The sequence below is a fragment of the Nicotiana sylvestris genome, chromosome 6 (assembly GCF_000393655.2).
Source record: "Nicotiana sylvestris chromosome 6, ASM39365v2, whole genome shotgun sequence".
In the NCBI taxonomy this organism is placed as follows: domain Eukaryota; kingdom Viridiplantae; phylum Streptophyta; class Magnoliopsida; order Solanales; family Solanaceae; genus Nicotiana; species Nicotiana sylvestris.
Window position 1 is genome coordinate 211,818,483 of NC_091062.1, and position 21,498 is coordinate 211,839,980.

Consider the following 21,498-nt stretch of genomic DNA (forward strand, 5'->3'; position numbering starts at 1 on the left):
CTTGTCCTTTCTTGTCCAAACTCGTAAAATCTTCAATTTGTAATTCTTTGTTGTTTTCCTCAACCGTGTTCAAAATGTATTCAAAAATCATCATTTCTTTTTTGAACGGTTGGACCTCGTTGATGTAGTTGGAGCAGCCTACTTTTGTTTGACAACTCTCATTGGAGGTCGCCTAACATTTAAAAAATCACTAACCTTATCGTCCCAACTATTTTTCCTTGCATGAGTCTTCTTACCTTTGCCGCTATGTATTGGTGATAGATCCCCTTTTCTTGTTGCCTCTGCCCGGCATTGATTTATAATATCTTCTTCCTCACCTTCTTCATATGTATCTCTGCCCACAATTACCGGATTTGGCATGTCATGATCAAAACCTTGTGTCACCAAAGTGTTTCCATCATGAGAATTAGTCATGATTGCCTTTGTTTGTTGTTTTCTTGTGATTTGCATTTTGTTTCTGCTTCTACTCATGCGTCCGGTGCTACCAACAATAGGATTTATGGAGTTTATTAGATTGGAACTTAGCATTGCATCCAATAATTTCCTCTCCTCTGACGAGATTAGTGGATTGGTTGTCACAATTTGCTGCTGCCCCAAGCTTTGAATTGTTACTGCTTTGCATTCACCAGTAGGATTACTAGCTGTGGTGTTTCGATGACTTTGTTGCTGCAGTACAAACGTTGTAGTTGGTACTGCATTTTGGCTTGTAGTATCGCCTACAGTACCTTGGTTGGAAAATGTTGCTGCATTTTGAATCAAACTTCCTGCTACTGCCTTTTGAATACCAGCTGTTGGATAGTTTCTAGGAACGAAAACTGGTGCATTGAGGTTCCATTTGCTCGTGGGAGTTGACTTTGTTGCTACTTAAAGTTTTGACTTTACTGGAGAATCAAGCTCCTCACCTGCACTCTCTTGATCGACTTCTTGTTCACATTCTTCAGATGAGTAGCCAGCAAACCCATCACTCCAATCCTCTTCATCATCCTCTTCACGTTGGTAACGCCATAGCTTGGACTTTATACCCATTTCCCTTATCTTTGCTTGGGTAACCTCATTATTATTCCCAGTTGACAGGACTAGCTGCCCAGAGTCACCTTCAAACTCCCTAAAAGACTCCACTGATTGAGAAGGGACAGCAAACACGGAGGTGTTCAAAGTCACCATTGGTTGTTTCACCAAGGTGGTGTTCATTATCATATCTGCCTGGGCCTGTTTAATAATGTTTTCAACTTGTGAACTGGAAAAAAAAGAATGATGGAGCATTGGTGCTATGTGCCTGATTGCTTATTAGGTGTTCCGTCAAATTCTTCTCCGAACCCTTTCGTGGAACACCAAAATTTTCGACCAATTTATCACTGCCTTGTCGTTTTATTTCGTTGCTGGTGCATGGAACAATTTGCTTGTTCATAATGTCATCTTGAAGGGCTGTTGGTATCAGTTGATCATCCTCTACGGCTGCCAATGCTTCAAAAACATTTGAGTTGGACATAATGTTAGCATTATTTTGATGAGCATTTGTGGATTTTTGCCTGGATGTTACCACATTTTTCGTAGGTGATTTCCTAGTTGATACCAAGTTCAAAGTTCCTTCCTTTGTGGTTGCATTATTGACCTTGCCCTCCTCAATTGTACCACCAGATATATAATCCAAAGATGTGCCCTTTTGTCCCTTGTTTTTATTTGCAAAGGTCTAGTCCTCACCATCACGTAGAAGAGGCTTTTGTGTAACTGCTTGTTGCCCAGTCCTATGATCTTTTTTATGCACCTCACCTACAGATTTTTCAACTAAATCAACTACTGCAGAATCTCGATCACCTACTGGTTTGGCATTAGTTGCTCGATCAGCAGTAGGTTTAGCAACCCCTGCAGCTACTCGATCACCAGCTCCCTTCAATGCAACAGTAGCCTTCGAATTTGTAACTTCAGCAGCTCCACGATCATCTCCAGCTTGCTGCTCCTTATGTACATCAGTAGCTATAGGACCTGCTGGTTTTACAAGAAAATCAACCACAACAGCAGGTTTAATACTCTTAGATATAGCTCGATCAGCAGTAGAATTTAATGCAATTGTATCATCCAACTTCGAAACAGTAGCAGCTGCACCAGTTTTACATGGTATTGCAGTATCGTTCAAAGTCACATCTGCATATTTGCTTGACAATTTTGTCGGTTGTACATCTCTATCCCAGATCGCATTCACTGAACCTGCTGTCTTTAATGCTACAAAATTCTCCAAAATTGAGCATTCAGCTCCTGTACCATTGTCCTTAGCAACTACAGTTGAAACTGAATTGCTACTCTGGAAATCCTGCGACTGAGATTGCATTTGCTGCCCCGCAATTTGTTCAATTGCATCATTTGGTAATGTAGCATGAGCTGTTATTGGTTTAGTCATCTCTGAGTCTTCAGAACTTGGCATTTCATTCCCAGCTAATGCAGTAACATTTGGTACAACATTCTTATTAACCAAACCTTCCACCTCTGCTTTCTCAATCAATGAGGTATCAACTACAGAAATACTATCATTTCAAGTGATGCATCGAACAACTGATAGTATTTCTCAATCGTAAGACTGTGGAGGAATCAGTAGTACGTTCGATAGTACTACTGATAGTATTTCAAGTGAAATACTATCATTTCAAGTGATGCATCTGTGAGAAGGCACGGGAGAAAATATGATATTTATTGATATTGTGTGTGATGCAATACAAGAGGTGCTATTTATAGCTACTCTATACAAAGGGGATACTACTCATATTCCAATGTGGGACAACTACATAGCTATCTCTAACACTCCCCCTCAAGCCAGAGCATATAAATCATATGTACCGAGCTTGTTACATATATAATTAATGCGAGGACTAGTGAAGGACTTGGTGAAAATATCTGCAAGTTGATCATTCGATCTCACAAACTTCGTAGTAATATCTCCTAAGAGTATCTTTTCTCTGACAAAGTGACAATCAATCTCAATGTGTTTAGTTCTCTCATGAAACACCGGATTTGATGCAATATGAAGTGCAGCTTGATTATCGCACACAAGTTCCATCCGACTGATTTCACCAAATTTCAACTCCTTGAGCAATTGTTTGGTCCAGACTAGTTCACATGTTGCCATAGCCATTGCTCGGTATTCTGCTTCTGCACTAGACCGAGCAACTACATTCTGTTTCTTACTTTTCCAGGACACCAAATTTCCTCCTACTAAAACACAATATCCAGACGTAGAACGTCTATCAGAAGGTGATCCTGCCCAATCAGCATCCGAGTACCCAACGATCTGCTCATGACCTCGATCCTCAAACAGTAATCCTTTACCTGGAGCCGATTTTATATACCGGATAATGCGGACAACTGCATCCCAATGACTATCACAGGGAGAATTCATAAACTGACTTACAACACTCACAGGATAAGAAATGTCGGGCCTAGTCACTGTGAGATAATTTAATTTACCAACCAGCCGCCTATAGCTTGCAGGATCGCTAAGCGGCTCCCCCTGTCCAGGCAGAAGTTTAGAATTCGGATCCATCGGCGTGTCAACAGGTCTGCAACCTGTCATCCCTGTTTCCTCAAGAATGTCTAACACATATTTCCTTTGAGAAATAACAATACCTGAGCTAGATTGAGCAACCTCAATACCTAGAAAGTACTTCAATCTGCCTAGATCCTTAGTTTGAAAGTGCTGGAAGAGATGCTGCTTCAGATTAGTAATACCATCCTGATCATTGCCCGTAATAACAATATCATCAACATAGACTACCAGATAAATACATAGACTTGAAGCAGAGTGGCAATAAAACACAGAGTGATCAGCTTCACTACGAGTCATGCCAAACTCCTGGATAACCGTGCTGAACTTACCAAACCAGGCTCGAGGAGACTGCTTTAGACCATAAAGTGACCGACGCAAGCGACATACAAGGCCACGAGACTCCCCCTGAGCAATAAAACCAGGTGGTTGCTCCATATAAACCTCATCCTCAAGATCACCATGAAGAAAGGCATTCTTAATGTCCAACTGATAGAGGGGCCAATGACGAACTGCAGCCATGGATAGAAAAAGGCGAACTGATGCCACTTTAGCCACTGGAGAGAAGGTATCACTGTAATCTAGCCCAAATATTTGAGTGTATCCTTTGGCAACAAGACGTGCCTTAAGTCGATCAATCTGGCCATCGGGACCAACTTTGACTGCATAAACCCAACGACAACCAACGGTAGATTTACCTGAAGGAAGAGGAACAAGCTCCCATGTACCACTTGTATGTAAAGCAGACATCTCGTCACTCATAGCCTGTCGCCATCCTGGATGAGACAATGCTTCACCTGTAGACTTAGGGATGGAAACCGAGGACAATGAAGATATAAAAGCATAATGGGGAGATGACAGACGATGATAACTCAAACCAACATAATGAGGATTAGGGTTTAGTGTGGTCCGTATACCTTTTCGAAGTGCAATCGGTGTACTAGGAGCAGGATCCGCAGTAGGAGCCGTGTCAGGTGCAGGACAAGAACCAGATGGGCCTGATGTAGGGCGCGAACGATGATGATAAGTCAAGAGTGGTGTTCCTGTGGCTGGGGAACTAGGAGGGATAACACTGGACTCCTCAAAAGTTGGTATGAGTGAAACCTCTGTGGTTGAAGGTGGAGGAGGATTACTAAACTCCTCAAAAGTCGGTATAGGTAAGACCTCAGATATGTCATGGTGGTCAGCAGAAGTGACATCAGTTGTGAAGAAAGGTTTAGACTCGAAAAATGTGATGTCAGCTGACATAAGGTACCTATGAAGATCAGGTGAATAACAACGATATCCCTTCTGAACACGAGAATAACCAAGGAAGACACACTTGAGAGCACGAGGAGCTAACTTATCTTTCCCCGGGGCTAAGTTATGAACAAAACATGTGCTCCCAAAAACCCGAGGTGGAAGAGGGTATAAGGCTGACTGGGGAAACAATATTGAATGTGGAATCTGACCCTTGATGGGAGATGAAGGCATCCTATTAATCAAATAACAAGCTGTGAGAACTGCATCGCCCCAAAAACGCAGCGGAACACGAGACTCAATTAGAAGTGTGCGAGCAGTCTCAATAAGGTGCCTATTCTTTCTTTCTGCAACCCCATTTTGCTGAGGGGTATAAGGACAAGATGTCTGATGAATAATTCCATGAGAAGACATAAACTGCTGAAACTGAGAAGATACATATTCTAAGGCATTATCACTGCGAAAAATGCGGATAGAGACACCAAATTGGTTTTTGATTTCAGCACAAAAACTCTGGAATATAGAGAATAACTCAGAACGATCTTTCATTAAGAAAAGCCAAGTACATCTTGAGTAATCATCAATAAAGCTAACAAAATAACGAAATCCCAAGGTTGAACTGACTCTACTAGGACCCCATATATCAGAATGAACCAAGGAGAAAACAGACTCTGCATGACTCTCAACACTACGCGTAAAGGAAGCTCGGGTATGTTTCCCAAGCTGACACGACTCACAATCTAATCTAGACAAACTGGATAAACTAGGCACCATCTTTTGAAGTTTGGATAAACTCGGATGTCCTAAACGTCTGTGGATTAGATCTGGAGGATCTGTAACTAGACATGTTGTGGAAGGACTGAGCGAGTTAAGGTAGTAAAGACCTTCTGATTCACGACCTGTACCAATTGTCCGTCCCGTACTGCGGTCCTGCATAATAAAAGAATCATCAATAAAATATATACCACAATTGAGGGCACGAGTCAAACGACTAACAGATGCAAGACTAAAAGGACAACCAGGAACATAAAGAACGGAATCTAGGGTGATAGAAGACAATGGGTTGGCTTGTCCAACTCCTTGTGCCTTAGTTTGACATCCATTGGCTAAAGTAACAGTAGGAAGAGACTGTGAATATACAATATTCGACAAAAGTGATTTATTACCAGAGATATGATCAGAAGCGCCTGAGTCCATGACCCATGGTCCAAGAGTACTAGACTGGGAAACACAAGCAAAAGAATTACCAGCAATAGGAGTGTCAGTCTGGGCAACTGAGGCTACTTGTGGAGATGTTTGCTTACTTGCTCGATACTGAAGGAGCTCATTATATTCTTCTTTAGATACAGAAAAGCCCTGGTTACCTGTAGTCTCGCTCTGAGCAACGTATGCATTTTTGGGTGGACGACCATTTAAGGAATAACACATTTCGTGAGTGTGTCCAAGTTTGTGACAATAAGAACACTTGGGTCTAGATCTCCCAAAACGACCGTCTTCTCGTCTATTCTCCATAGCTTGAGATGCCCGAACATCCAATGTCTGGGATGCAAGAACGGAGGAATCAAGTATCTGTGATGAAATCACTGGGTGACTTGGTGCTGCAGCAAGGCGAAGTAATCGAGAGAATAATTCATCAACTGTAGGGACAGTCGGACTCGCCAAAATCTGGTCTCGTACTGAATCAAGATCATGAGGAAGTCCAGCGAGTGTAAGAACTAGAAACATTTTCTGTCGCTGCTCTTGTTGTTTTGACACACTAGCAGAAACTGGCATCAATGTCTCAAATTCCTCCATGACTGCCTGTACCTGACCCAAGTAAGTAGACATATCTAATTCTTGCTTCTTTAAGTTTGTCATCCGTGATATCACATCATAGAAGCGAGATATATCATTAGTGTATAACGTACGAGCCTTTGCCCAAACCAAATAACATGTCTGGAATGGCCGAAACAAAGGCATCAACTTAGAATCAATAGAACGCCACAAGATGCTACATAATTGAGCATCAATTTTTGCCCAAAGCGCTATCGCCTTTTCATCTCCTTCGCTAGACTGTTTAATCAGATGATCTTGCACACCTTGACCTTTACACCACAACTCGACAGATGAAGCCCAAGCTAAGTAGTTTGAACCTCCCATTAAAGGTTCCGAGGTAATCATAACATTAGAGTTTCCAGAACTCATGCTTTTAGACCCAAAAACATCAATTCCCAAAGACATCTTGTAAATTATTACCAAATAAGAGAAATAATCAACTGTAATCCACTGAAAATAGAGTAAGGAACACTGAACCAGAATAGGAAACTACTGTAGCAGTTGGAAAGTTACTGTTGCAGCCGGAAAATATTCAAAGTGGTCGGAATGAAATAAAAACAGTAGGGGTATGATCGAAATTATCAGAAGACCCAACTGTTCTGAAGGAACTTTTTCAAAAAATGGCCGGAAGTCCACTTTTTTTTTTGAAATCACTATTCACGCCGGAAAAATAAAAAAATGGTCGGAATTTGGTGTAACCTGGATGGGTAGGCTCGGAATTGCAAGGGAAACAATCTGTCCTGAAGAGTCGTCGTCAAAAAATGGCCGGAAGGTGGCCCACGCAACGTTGGAACTTTGCCGGAAAATTTTCTTTGGACAACTACAGTACCGCCGGAGATTTTCACTGGAATTTGGTCGCCGGACATTGACTACTCTTGTGGTAGTGTTGGATTTTGTGCACAACACTGACCGAGACAAAGCAGACGGAAAACAACTTTGAAAGTCGCCGAAAAAAAAAGGTTCCGGTGACTGATTTTACTTCCCGGAATCGCTGGAATTTATGCACAGCGATAAATCTCTCACGATAGCTCTGATACCATGTGAGAAGGCACGGGAGAAAATATGATATATATTGATATTGTGTGTGATGCAATACAAGAGGTGCTATTTATAGCTACTCTATACAAAGGAGATACTACTCTTATTCCAATGTGGGACAATTACATAGCTATCTCTAACAACATCGAACAAATGAGCGAAGTGATGCATCTTACGATAGTATTTCTCAATCAGTTGTTCGATGCATCACTCTCAAAGCCACAGTCTTACGATTTAGTACGTACTACTAAAAGTTGACATTCTTAGGAATACATCTTCTGAGGAGGAAGAAGAGCTTGGAGGCAGAAGATGATGATAGATGAAATTCAGTGGCCCTGCTCAAAGATATGTTTTTAATGCTTTTTTAGATGATAGATTAAATTCGTTGCCCTGCTAAAAGATAAGTTTTTAATGCTTTTTTCGATGATAGATAAAAGATGACATGATAATTTCAACTGATATCTAATTTTCAGGGAAATATTCCGCATGAAAGAATTAGACTAAGTGAGATGCGTCGTAACATAAAAGGAAGCACCATATTGGTGGAAGTTCTTGATGCCAAGGTCTCAGGATTCAGGCATATAAAGGCCTCTTGAGAACAATATCCATTCAAAGTTAGATGAAAGGCAATTTGAATGTTTTTATGCCTTGATGTTACATGTGTTATCCAGCAGTTGACATATGGTATTGTCTATATTTGATTTGATAATAATTTACATGTACTAACTTTTAGTATTTGCAATTTCATATTAAAATAAGGTTGATAAAAAATTATTGTTTCAACTTTTACAATATTGGGCCCGTATTGACACGGGCCATCAAAGTCTAGTTTAATTTAAAAAAAGAACAATGTTGCTTCCAGCTAGAAAGAAAATTCTAATTTAAACGGAAGAGTGGGGAATATTTTATTTTGTGTGTCGTACAACAGACACTAGTTGTATGAGATAACTTTTTTATCTCACAGTTTTGTGGACCCAGATTTCTGTAGACCCAGAAGTGTAAGATTGGGGTCCACAAATTTATGAGACAAAAAGAAGCCTCATACAACTAGTGTCAGTTGTATGAGACACAGAATAAAACTTGTCGAGGAGTGGGACTGTGGGAGTGGTTAGAGCTTATCACATTTTCTTTTGAAATTATAGCCTGTACTTTTGCTAGCTTTCCTTTTTATTTTAATTAAGCTATTTCGACTATATATATTGTATATTTCCAAGCAGTGTTGTCCCTAGGTCAAGAGCTTATCACATTTTCTTTTGATCTTATAATCTGTCCTTTCGTTTTTATTACGACTCAATACTTACCAGGACTATACAGGGAAAAGGTCTAAATTTACTCTTCTACTTTTGAATGTTGTTTACATCTAATCTTCATTATACTATTTGGCGAAATTGACCCCAATCATTATATTATTCGGTTAAATTTACTTCTACCATTAGCAAACTTTTAAAAATTACTCATCAGTCCATCAGGTGACTCAGAATCTCCCAAGTCATTTTAGTTAAGCCACTTATTCTTAATCTTGATCCACTATTTTTAAAATAATTAGCATTTACCTGCTTTCTTAATTAGGAAAAAATAAGAGAAAGAAATATTAAAATAATACAACGGTTAGTAAATGATGATAGGCTATAATTGTGTATTTTAGTCGCTTATTACACTCTAATGTACTGCACTTTAATTGAATTTGAGCTTTGATCGCTAGTGTTTTGCACTAATTATGTATTTTATGCCTTGTAGGAGTGATTACGAGCTATGTAGATGTTATGGAATGAATTAAAGTGATTTGGAGCTTTAAAGTCTAAGTAAAAGCCCAAAGAATTGTTTAGGTCATCGCTTGTTTTTAAAATGAATTCTACGTTCCGAGGCCTTAAAAACATCTTTTAGCACCACCTCGATTTGCGTGCACAGTCGGGACGCGTAGCCGGAAAGCCTATATGTGAAAATGATAAATTTTGATTATAAAATGAATTAGTTTGACTTTGGTCAACATTTTGGGTAAACGGATCCGGATCCGTGATTGACGGTCCCGAAGGGTCCGTAGGAAAATATGAGACTTGAGCGTATGCTCGGAATCGAATCCCGAGGTCTCAAGCCCGAGAAATGAATTTTTAAAGAAAATTATTTTCTGAAATTATTTAAAGGATTTGGAAAAGAATTTTGATTAGAACATGTTGGTATCGGGCCCGTATTTTGGTTCTGCCGCCTGGTACAGATCTTATATGTGATTTAAACAATTCTGTGAAGTTTGATAAGAAACGAAATCCATTTGACGTGATTTGGACCTTAAATGCAAATTTAATGTTTAAAGAAGTTTTGAGAAATTTCACTGATCTTGAGGTTTAATTCGATGTTCATGATGTTATTTTGGTGATTTGAGTACACGAATAAGTCCGTAGGATGTTTTTGAGGTTATGTGTATATTTGGTTTGGAGCCGTGAGGGCTCGGGTGGGTTTCGGATAGGCGTCGAAGTGGTTTTGGACTTAGGAAAGTTGCAGAATCTGTTGTCTGCTGGTGTCCAGGTGTTTGTGCTATGTGATCGCATAGGGAAGCTCGCGATCGCATAGTGTAAACTTCAGGGGTTCTATTTTGTGATATGCGATCGCATAGTTCCTTCCGCAATCGCGTAGAGTGCAATCTGAGAGGTCCATTTTTGTTCTATGCGATTGCACTATTTCCTCCGCGATCGCAATGTGTTAGCTTAAGCCTGGGAAGGAATCCATTTTACTCTATGCGATCGCATAGCCTTGTCTGCGATCGTAGTGCCCAGTCACATTTACTCTATGCGATCGCATTCCCTTGTCCGCGATCGCTGAGAACAAATTTGTCTAGTCATTTAAACAGAAACCAGCACATTCGGGACTTAATCAAAAATTTCATAACTTCTTCTTCACACCTCTTGGGCGATTTTTGAAGAGAAACTTCACCATAACATCATAGGTATGTAATCCTAAGCTTGTTTTCTTCCATTTTTATCAAAACACACTAGATTTCTAAGCCTAAAACATGAGATTAAGGGTAGAAAATTAGGGATTTGGGTAGAGTTAGGGCTTTTTGATTATTTGGAAATTTGACCTTGTTTTGGGGTCGAATTTCAAAACAAATTATATATTCGGGCCCGTGGGTGAATGGGTTGTGAGCACGTGATTTTTGCCCTATATATGAATAATTCCCAAAATCCCAAACAAAATAATTTTTCTTTATTTTTACAATTTTTGTGCATTTTGGTGTCATCATCTGATAATTGTTGCATTTTATTTGTGCGTGCTTATTTTTATAAAATACAAAAAATACGCATTTTTTGCATTTAGGTTTTAGTTTTATATTTTAGTATCAATTAGGGATTAATTTGTTTAGAACAAAACATGAAGAATCACAAAAATAGTTCACTTTTGCATTTTAATGATTTTATTGTGAATTTGTCACAAAATAGTTTTTGAACAATTTTAGAAAATAATTAGTCTTTGTTTTAAAACAATCAGGATTTCGTGTTAAGTTTTACATCTTTATAAAAATTATTATAAAAATTGTAAAAGCAAGAAAAGGAAATGAAAAATAATAAGAGTATAAAAGTGGTCTTATTTGAGACCCAAAATTTGGGCCAAATGCACTAAAATCCTTTTGATTTCGAACCGTAGTATCTTTAACCATGTGTTCTCTTGTCAGAACACATGGTTAGGGATGTTACGCGTCAAAAATCTGAAAGGATTCAGATGTTTATGACTGGCCGGAATCCCTTATGCCTTTGTGAGTTTTTTTTACTGCTTCTTTTACTCGCATGATTGAAGTATTATTTACAGTTGTTATTTCGTTATTTGTTCGGTTAATTTTATGGTTTGAATGTGTTAGTTTAAGTTCTGTTAATTACTGTTGATTCTGAGCTTGATATTTGGTTGAATGATTATAAGTTCATGGTTTAAAAAATTAGTTTTAAGTTCATTCAATATTAATCGTGGTAGCTTAAGCTCAATTTAATTTCGTTTAGCTTGATTGAGTGGTATAATTGAACATAATTGGTCCAGTCAGTCTGATTAGCTAGTTTCTGAATGCTAGTTGATTAATTTCAGTTGGTTTCAGAATGGTTTAGGATATTGGGTATAGCTGTTAAGGATGAGGGTAGGTTCAGTGGTTTTGAAAGGCTTTCAGGGGTAATCTGGGTAGGGAAAAGGGTAGTTCTGATAGGAATAGTAATATCAAGGTATATGGAAGGACAATATAGGTATTGTATGGGTAGAGGAATACCTTAGGGCCTTCTAGAATGGGGTGCAAGTGTAGATTTTGATAATTGTAATGCAGTTACTTGTTTAGCAAGATAAAAATAGAGGGACCAAATTGAAAATAGGGAGGGACTGATTGGAAAATCAGAATCTAGTCTATTCTCTTTGGGGTTGCCTATAAAAGGGCATAAAATGCCTTGGGAAAGGGGGCTGCTCTCAATTTTCCTGCCTTCAGCCCTAAGTTTCAATTTAGGCTTTCATTCCTGCTTTTAATTTCAGTCAGCATTTCAATTCTAAGATTTTCAGAAAATAAAAACCTCAAAAATGGAGAAATTCGAAACTTCACAGTTTCATCACTAGTCCTGGATTTCAATTTTGGGCTTTGGGGTTTAGCCTGCTTACAGAGGTACTCAGGTGCAGCTGTAAGGGTCAAGGGTATATTTGAAGCATGTTAAACTGATCTGTGGGAGTCTGCTTGCATATTTGGTTTTTCAAAGCAATCAGCCTGTGTTTCTGTGGTGTAACATTGCTGAGTGTGTTGTTGTTGCTGTTGAAAATAGCTAATTCTTCACCTTTTCTCTATTTTCATTTCAATTTCCAGGTACTGGTTCTGTAACTCTCAAGTTTGTGAAAATTGAAGTAAACATGCTGTCTGAAGTTGATCTCTGAATTTTTATGTTGTTACTGTCAAATTGAATGTATGAAACAATTAGTTTACCCTTGTCATTTAGGTATTGTACTAATTTTGGTATGTATGAATTGGACTGATAAGCTGTCAAGTATAAGCATGTTCATTCTAAGTAGTAAGTGGATATTTGGGTATTTAGACTCATGTATATAGTCCAGGGTGTGGACTGTTTAAATTATGCATTTCATGTTTATGTAATTGTCATTTTCAATTTGTTTAAGTTCCATAGTATGCTGAAGTCAAATCTGCAAAGTTGTAGTTGATTTGGAGGTCCATACGTATGGCTGACTTTAAGTTTGGTCTAGTATGCATTGCATATTTAACAACTTCATATTGGGCCAGTTTTGGGCCTGGCATACTAGCAGGTAGCCCAAGGATTCGATCCCTGGGCTGTACGATTGCAAGCCAAATTTTGGGCCTGCTTTATACCTAACGCCTAAGTGCTCTAAGGGCCTGTGCCCGCAACATGTGCAATGGTAGGAGTTGGGCTTTGTGGGCTCAGAACCCATTTATTCGGCATTCATGCCCGGATGTTCAAAGTCAAATTCAACAAATTGTAGGCCTAATCAATTAGGATCCTCAAGTAATTAATAGCATAATTATTTCATTGTGTAGATTTGGAAAGGTTGTTTAGTGAATTTCACTGCCTTCCCCAAAATAACAATACGTTAGAATCTTTAAGCATGACTTACTAAAAAATTACTTTCCTAAACTCGGGTGCGCATTGATGCGACCCAAATCCAAATCTCGGACAAAAATCAAAATGTGTTGATAAATCACGGGTGCATTGATTGTGACGTGGTTCGAAACATGTTTTCATGACGTCGTAATTCCTAAAAATAAATAATGATAGAAAAGAGTTTCACAAATTGAGACGAGCCTCACCGAAAAAAAAAATATATAAATAAATGCGGGCCTTTAGTAAATAATTATCGAAACAATTAGAATTTGGGATGGCCGTTTAGCGAACTTCATGGCTCTTCCCCAAAATAACACTACGTTAGTATCTTTAGGCACAATTTAATTAAATAACCTTCTTAAAATTAGAGTGCGCATTGATGCAACTCAAATCCAAATCTCGACGAAGTCGAAATGTGTTGACAACTACGGGTGCATTGATTGCGACGTGGTTCGAAATGCGTTTTTCATGACGTCGCAATTCTTAAAAATAATGATAATAAAAGCGGTGTAAAATTAATAAAAGGCACATGAGCTAGCATGTATTAAAATCAGATAAATTCAAATACAACAGTTAAGCGACCGGGCTAGAACCATGGAACCCGGGAATGCCTAACACCTTCTCCCGGGTTAACAGAATTCCTTACTCGGATTTCTGGTTCGCGGACTGTTAACATAGTCATATTTTGCCTCGGTTCGGGGTTCAATCGGTGACTTGGGACACCATTAATCTCTCAAGTAGCGACTCTGAATAATTAATAGTTAAACCCCGGTCCGATTGTCCTTTAAATGGAAAAACTCCTTTACGCCCTTACGAGGGTGTAGGTGAAAAAGGAGGTGTGACAGCTCTGGCGACTCTGCTGGGGACCGAACCCAGAATCTCTGGTTCAGGGTTCAGAATTCGAGCTTAGATAAATTGTTGTATTTGGTTGTATCTGATTTTCCTACATGTTTTGTGCTAAATGTTACCGCTTTAATATTATCTGAACTGTATATAAACTGTGCTGACACCCTTCTCTCTTCACCTCCGGGGATGTGCTTACTGGTTGAGACTCCCTATTCTGTTAGTGTCATACCCTGAAATAAGAAAGAGGCCGGACAAGTTACGAAGCCGGATGACCTTTTGGTTCCCGGTAAATTGCCCCCTCCTCGACTCGAGTTGTCCGCTCGAGTACACAGTCTAGAACACCGACCCAGGTTTTGAACATAGAATAACGTGACTTCATGCCGGATCCCTAGTAGGAACGCTTATTTGCATCATGTTTCATTTGACTTAGGGGACTCAACACAGGGGTTGGGTCCGTCTAGGACTAGCAACCTGAAATGAAAAAACCATCCTGATGCATCCTACTTGCTCTGTACATATGTTTGTTTCAAACCTGCATGTTGACCGGTTTCTGAATCTCGGGAATGTTGGATAATTGAAAAAAAAAAGAAAAGAGAAAAAAAAGAAATATCAGTTAGGGGGTTAATTGATTATTTTGAAATAAAAATCAATGACAAATTACTGGCGAAACTCTGCCGAAATTTTGAGGAAATAAAAAAAAAGGGAAAATGTTTTATTTTGTTTTACTAAAAAAAAAGCAAAGAAAAATAGCAAAATAGAAAAAGAGTCTTTTATTTTTGGAAAGTTGGTTGTTGAAAAAGAAAAGGATAAGAAAAGTTTTTGTTTTAGTTTGAAAAACATAAGTTGTTTCATTATTTGTTGAAAAGGAAAGAAAAAAAAGGTCTTTTATTTTAGTTTGGAAAATATGTTGTTTTATTGTCTGTGGAAAATAAAAAGAAAAAAAGAGTCTTTCATTTTTGGTTTGGAAAAAATAGGCTACTCTATTTGTTGAAAAGAAAAAGAAAAAAAAAAGATAGTCTTGTTTCTAAAAATAGTTTTTATTCGTTTATGAAATGACAAAAATAAAAATGGAAAAGAATCATGTTTTAAAATAGTTCGGTTAATTTGCTCGAACTACGCATGGTTTGATTCTCACAGGGCGTGAGATACGTAGGCAGCCCTCATCGGGTCCAACTTCCCCTTTGCAAAAATAACCAAAAAATATCAAAATTTTAAATTTTGTCATGAATAAACCAGATAATGCCCTTTTTGTCAAAATGTTCCCAAACGGGAAGAATTGAGTTCTTCATTTAAAATATAGGGTTAATTTTGAGTCGATAATATAGATAGTAGTTTTTGGAGTTAAATAAAAGTTTTCTTTTGCTTAAACGCTTTAATAAATGTGCAGGATGAGCACAACAATAAATGAGCCTTTTTCAATAATGACCAAAATCCCTTTTGAGCTGCAATTGTGGTGGAATGATTTGGGCAAAGAAGGGCAAGACGAAGTGAGAAAATATTTGAAAGACCTTCCGGATTTATTAGACATTCAGCCTCGGGGGGATATCATCAGGGCATTGGTCGCCCATTGGGATTCGGCACATAATGTGTTTCATTTTTCAGACTTTGAACTCACCCCAACAATAGAAGAAATAGCGGGGTACATTGGAAGTGACCAAGCTCCATTGAGATTCAAATACTTGATTGCTCCTAGAGCCATTACCATACATCGATTCCTGGATTCCTTGAAAGTACCCCGGACAGTTCATCACCCAGATTTTGCAAAGGGTTTCTGCAGTTTCCGCTTCGTGTATGATAGATATGGACATGTGGGCGGGTTCAATAATCCAGACTTTAAGCTTTGCAGCAGAAATAGCCGACAAAAATGGGAGAAACACAGGCGAGTGGCATTTATGGTAGCTTTTTTGGGTCTCGTAATATTCCCAAGGAAAGATGGTAATATTGATTTGAAAATAGCAGGCGTCGTCAGTACTTTGCAAACCATGGGGAAAAGCACTTTAGCACCTATGATTGTGGCTGATATCTTCAGAGCTCTCACTGCGTGCAAAGCTGGGGGCAAATTTTTTGAGGGATGTAACTTATTGTTACAAATGTGGATGATTGAGCATTTGTGCCCGCGCTCTCAGTTATTGAGTTATGGCTCGGCTGAGAAAACTTGTATAGGGGAATTTTGTACGAGAATCAAAGGGGTTGGTCTACCTGAAGGAGTCACAGCTTGGGCATTATTATTTCGGAACCTCGAGGCTAGCCAGATACAGTGGGTGCTTGGATGGTTGTCTGTCGAGGAAGTCATATATATGCCAGCAGCCCGACCGCATTTTTTGTTAATGGGACTCAAAAGCATACAACCTTATGCACCATATCGGGTTCTGAGGCAACTCGGTAGATATCAAGTAATACCGAGAGATGAAGATTTAAGTACCCAAGTGATCGAAATTAGTCCTGACGGTCGATTCCCCGAGGAAGAGGTTCGTCAAATTTGGAGTGAGTGTCAATATCTGATGGCAAACACTTGTGTGTCTGATAGGGTCAGAGGGGAAATTGCTCCAGGGTATCACGAATGGTTCAGAGGTGACGTGGCATATGGAAGACCGGCTAAAAGACCTCATCTCGAAGATTTCGCCAAGTCGTCCCAAGAGCAGTGGGATTGGTTAGCAAAGGAAGAAAGCTATCGGGTTGAGATTGGTAAATTAAAGCAACAAGTCGAGAGTCTGAAATTCGAGAGCAGTGTACAGGTTGCCGAGGATCAAGGTGAAAAGAATAGACTAGCCAGAGAAAATGACGCTCTTAAAGCCCAAGTCCGACAGTTGAAGATAACCATCGATAAGCAACCGAGGAGCCGATCCGATGAACAATTGGTAAAAAGATTGGAAAGCGAAGTCAGAGAATGGCGGGATGAGCTAGGAAAAGCTGAAAATGTCATGGCAGAACTCAAAGCACAATGGGCGACAAGAACCGAAGAGCGTCGCCAATACTTGAATCAGTTGAAGAGGGACCATGAGAAAATTGTTGCCAATTTAAAGAGAAAAGTAGTTGCCCTTGAAGGTAGAGCGGTTAGGCAGGCTAGAGACTTCGAAACTGAGAGCGGACATTGTTACAACTTGTTAGCCCAAATGGAGGCAGAAGTGCAACAGCTGCAAGACCAGCACTTGCAAGACTCCCGAGCTTTAAAGACGTGCAGCGATCAGATAAGACGCTTGCTCATAGAAAAGAAGCAAACAAAAGACAGGATTAGAGCCATTGCTCATGCTATTGTCAGGAGATGCCGGGTTTGTGAAGACATGACCCGTACTACTTTTGTCTCAGCAGTGGTGATATATGTGAAGCGAACCATGAACGAGTTAGAGCAGCTTGAAAGGGATTTGGATCCTAGACCCGCGGCGAGGCCGAACGACGCCCTGCGGACACCTAAGTTTGAAGCACTAGAATATGCATAGTCCGTGTCTGTAAGTTTCTACCGTTTCGAGTCAGTCTTTTGTATGTCCGTTATCTTTCTGGATTGAGTATGTTTGCAGTCTTAGAGTCTGTTGGTTTGCTTTTAGGTTGCGTCTGTTAGCTTCTTTCCAAAAACAAAAAACGTGGAGTTTGTAAGAATTTGTTTTATTAATGAAAGTTGACAATTTTATTTTCACCCTTTTTGTTGCATTTATTTGCACGAACTACACTTGGTCTGATTCGTGCGGGGTCACGATACGTAGGCAATCTCTATAGGATTCGACCATAACCGTAAAGAAAACAAACAAAAAATGAAAAGGAAAATAGAAGGAAAACCGAGAAAAAGAGAAAGAAAGAAAAGAGCGGAAAAAATAGAGAGAAAAGAAAAGCACAAGAGAGGGATAAGGTGAAAGAATAGCAAAAGGGAACAAGGAACGAAATGCCGGGATGACGCATGCAATCGAGCAAACGCATAGTAGAAATGAATAATTGTATAAGTGCATTCATGCCAACGTGCGATTATTAAAATCTGATAAGACCTAATCGCTAACAAAGTGGTTGTCTAAATGTGTGAATCCAGGCATGTGGTTAGTTGATTGGCAATTCTGACAACTCACCCGTACAACACACGGTCAAAAGATCAAGTAAAAATGATAGGGCAGGATTCGGAAATTAGCATTGTAGACCCTTCGAATGAGGTTGAGGTAACAGATGTGGGTGCTATGAAAGAAGAGATGAGGAAATTAAAGGCACAAATGGCTGAAATGCATCGGGCATGGTCTCAAGGACATCCAGCACCACTATATCCTGCTAACCCATCTTACATCCCACCCCTGGCTCAAGCTCAGGAGCCTACCACTCCCCACGCATCTTCAGCTTTCCCTTATCAGGCCCAGGGTTATGGTACCACTTCATACGCTCCCCCAGCTCCACCTCCTAAGCAGATCCCTCCACCACCCATGGTTCCCGTCTTTGTGGCACCTCCCCCAGCTCCACTACATAGATCATCCAGTGAGCCGCTATTCCAAGCTCATGACACCCAATATTACCCTCCCGAACCCACTTTCAAAGCGCCTGAGCCATATACCTATTATCCCCATTTTGAAATCCCGGGAGAAGTTGAGAAACCGGTTAAGAATGCAGAACAAGAGGAAGTGATTCGTAAAGTCAAAAGCCTGGAGCAATCCTTCAGGAATATGCATGGTTTAGGTAACCAAGTTAGCGTCGCATACAAAGATTTGTGCCCTTTTCCGGATGTCCAGTTGCCTGCGGGGTTTAAAATGCCGAAGTTTGACTTATATGAGGGGCACGATGACCCAATAGCCCATCTGCGTGGTTTCTGTAGCAAAATGAGAGGTGCTGGGGGAAAGGATGAATTGTTGATAGCATATTTCGGTCAAAACTTGAGTGAGTCAGCGCTAGAATGGTACACGAGGCAAGACCCCGGTCGATGGTATACATGGGATGATTTGGCACAAGCATTCATTGGCCATTTTCAATATAACCTCGAGATAGTACCCGATCGTTTGTCATTGTTGAAACTGGAAAAGAAACCTGGGGAAAGTTTTAGAGAGTTTGGTTTCCGATGGAGGGAACAAGCTGCAAGGGTTGATCCTCCCATGAGGGAGAGTGAGATGGTAGACTACTTCTTGCAAATATTGGAACCTACCTATTTTGGTCATCTAATAACATCTGTCGGAAAGTCGTTTAACGAAGTGGTAAAGATGGGAGCCATGATTGAAGAAGGATTGAAATCTAACAAGATATTGAGCTACTCGGCGTTGAAAGCAACCACCCAGGCCATCCAAAGCGGTACTGGTGGTGTGCTTGGGAAGAAGAAGAAAGAAGAAGTTGCTGCAGTTGAAGCTAATGCTTGGTCCAGGCCCAATAACCCCTCACTCTACTACAACCAACCCAGACCCCACCACCCAAACTACCAATATACCCCATATGGCCCACCGCAACACTATTATCCATCACCAGAACCACACTTTTCTATTCACCACGCCCAGACCTACACTCAGCCCCCGGTGCACTCGCAATGGCATGCACCAAACCCCCAAAACACACATCCACCCCCAGAAAACACCTATCTACCGCCCAGGGCAAACAGACCAGGAACCAGCTTCCGCCCAAACCAAGCTTTTAGAAGTGAGAAGGCCCCAAACAGAAAAACATTTACTCCGTTGGGAGAATCTTACACTGCTCTCTTCCATAGATTGAAACAATTGGGAATGTTGACCCCAATTGAACCCAAAACACCAAACCCCCTTCCCCGAAACCTGGACCATTCTATTAGCTGCGAGTACTGCTCAGGGATGCCGGGGCACGATACGCAAAAATGTTGGAAGTTGAAAAACGCAATACAAGAGCTCATTGATAATCGCCGTATTGAAGTACAGGCTCCAGAGGCCCCGAACATCAATCAAAATCCATTACCAGCACATTATGAGGCCAACATGATCGAACTGATACATAAGGGGGAGGAGCCTAAGAAACCTTCGCAGGTGGTTATGGTGATTCATTCTACGGAAACCAAAGAAAAGACAGTGAGTGCAAGGCCAGTGGTTCAGTTAAAAGCAATAAAAGACAAGCCAGTATTAGTAATGGGGAAGGGACCGTTTGTGGCCAAGAAAAAGTAGGAGCCAGTCAAGATAGTGGTACCAGGGTCAGTATCTGCGCCCGTGGTGGTTGTGAAGGGAGCTTATATAGAACCGGTTGTCATAAAACCGGTAGTCCAGTTACCCATGGTTGATAGCAAAGCCGTACCGTGGAAATATGACAAGGTAGTGGTGACATACAAAGGAAAGGAAATTAAGGAAGAGAGTTGTGAAGCACAAGGACTAACCCGGTCGGGACGTTGTTTCGCTCCCGAAGAGTTGAGAAAGGCTAAGGGTGCTAAAGACAATCCAGTACCAGTCAAAAAAGCTGTAACGGAAGAAGAAGCAGAAGAGTTTCTGAAAAAGATGAAAGTACAAGATTATTCCATTGTTGAACAACTGAGAAAAACACCGGCTCAAATCTTGTTGTTGTCATTACTGATTCACTCTGATGAGCATTGTCGAGCTTTGCTAAAGATATTGAATGAGGCTCATGTGCCTGACAAAATTTCAGTGAACCATCTAGAGACGATTGCCAACAAGATCTTTGAAGTGAACAGGGTAGCATTTTCTGATGATGAATTGCCTATGGAAGGCACAGAACATAACAAGGCTCTCTATCTGATGGTCAAATGTGAAGGTTCAATGGTTACTCGGGCTCTAATCGATAACGGGTCGAGCGCTAATATTTCCACGTTATCCACATTGAACAAGTTAAAGATCGATGAGTATAGAATCCGAAAAAATAGCATTTGTGTTCGAGGGTTCGACGGAGGAGGAACAAACACAGTAGGGGATATTGTACTCGAATTGACTATTGGACCAGTCGAGTTCACGATGGAATTCCAGGTGTTGGATGCTGCAGTATCCTATAATCTTTTGCTGGGTCGACCATGGATTCATGCGGCCAAAGCCGTGCCCTCTACGCTGCACCAAATGGTCAAATTCGAGTGGGACAGACAAGAAATTGTGTTACATGGGGAAGATCCCACATGCGCCATGAATGATGCCGTAGTACCCTTTATAGAGACTGAAGATGATAGGGGACCATGGGTTTATCAGGTCTTTAACACGGTTCCGGTGAGCAGGGTGCCCGAGGGTAAAAGCATGCCATGTCCTAGGGTGCCAACTGCGACCGTCATGGTAGTGTCAGAAATGCTGAATAACAGGTTCGTGCCCGGGAAAGGTTTAGGGGTTGAACTTCAGGGCATTACTCAACCTGTGTCTTTTCCCAAAAATCTGGACACCTTCGGGTTAGGGTTCAAACCAACAACGGCAGATGTCAGAAGGGCCCGTAAATTGAAGAAGAAACCTTGGGTGCTGCCTAAACCAATTCCTCGATTGTCCAGATCCTTCGTCAGGCCGGGTATCAAGAAACAGCCATTGGCAAAGATGTCAGGTTCGTTAATTG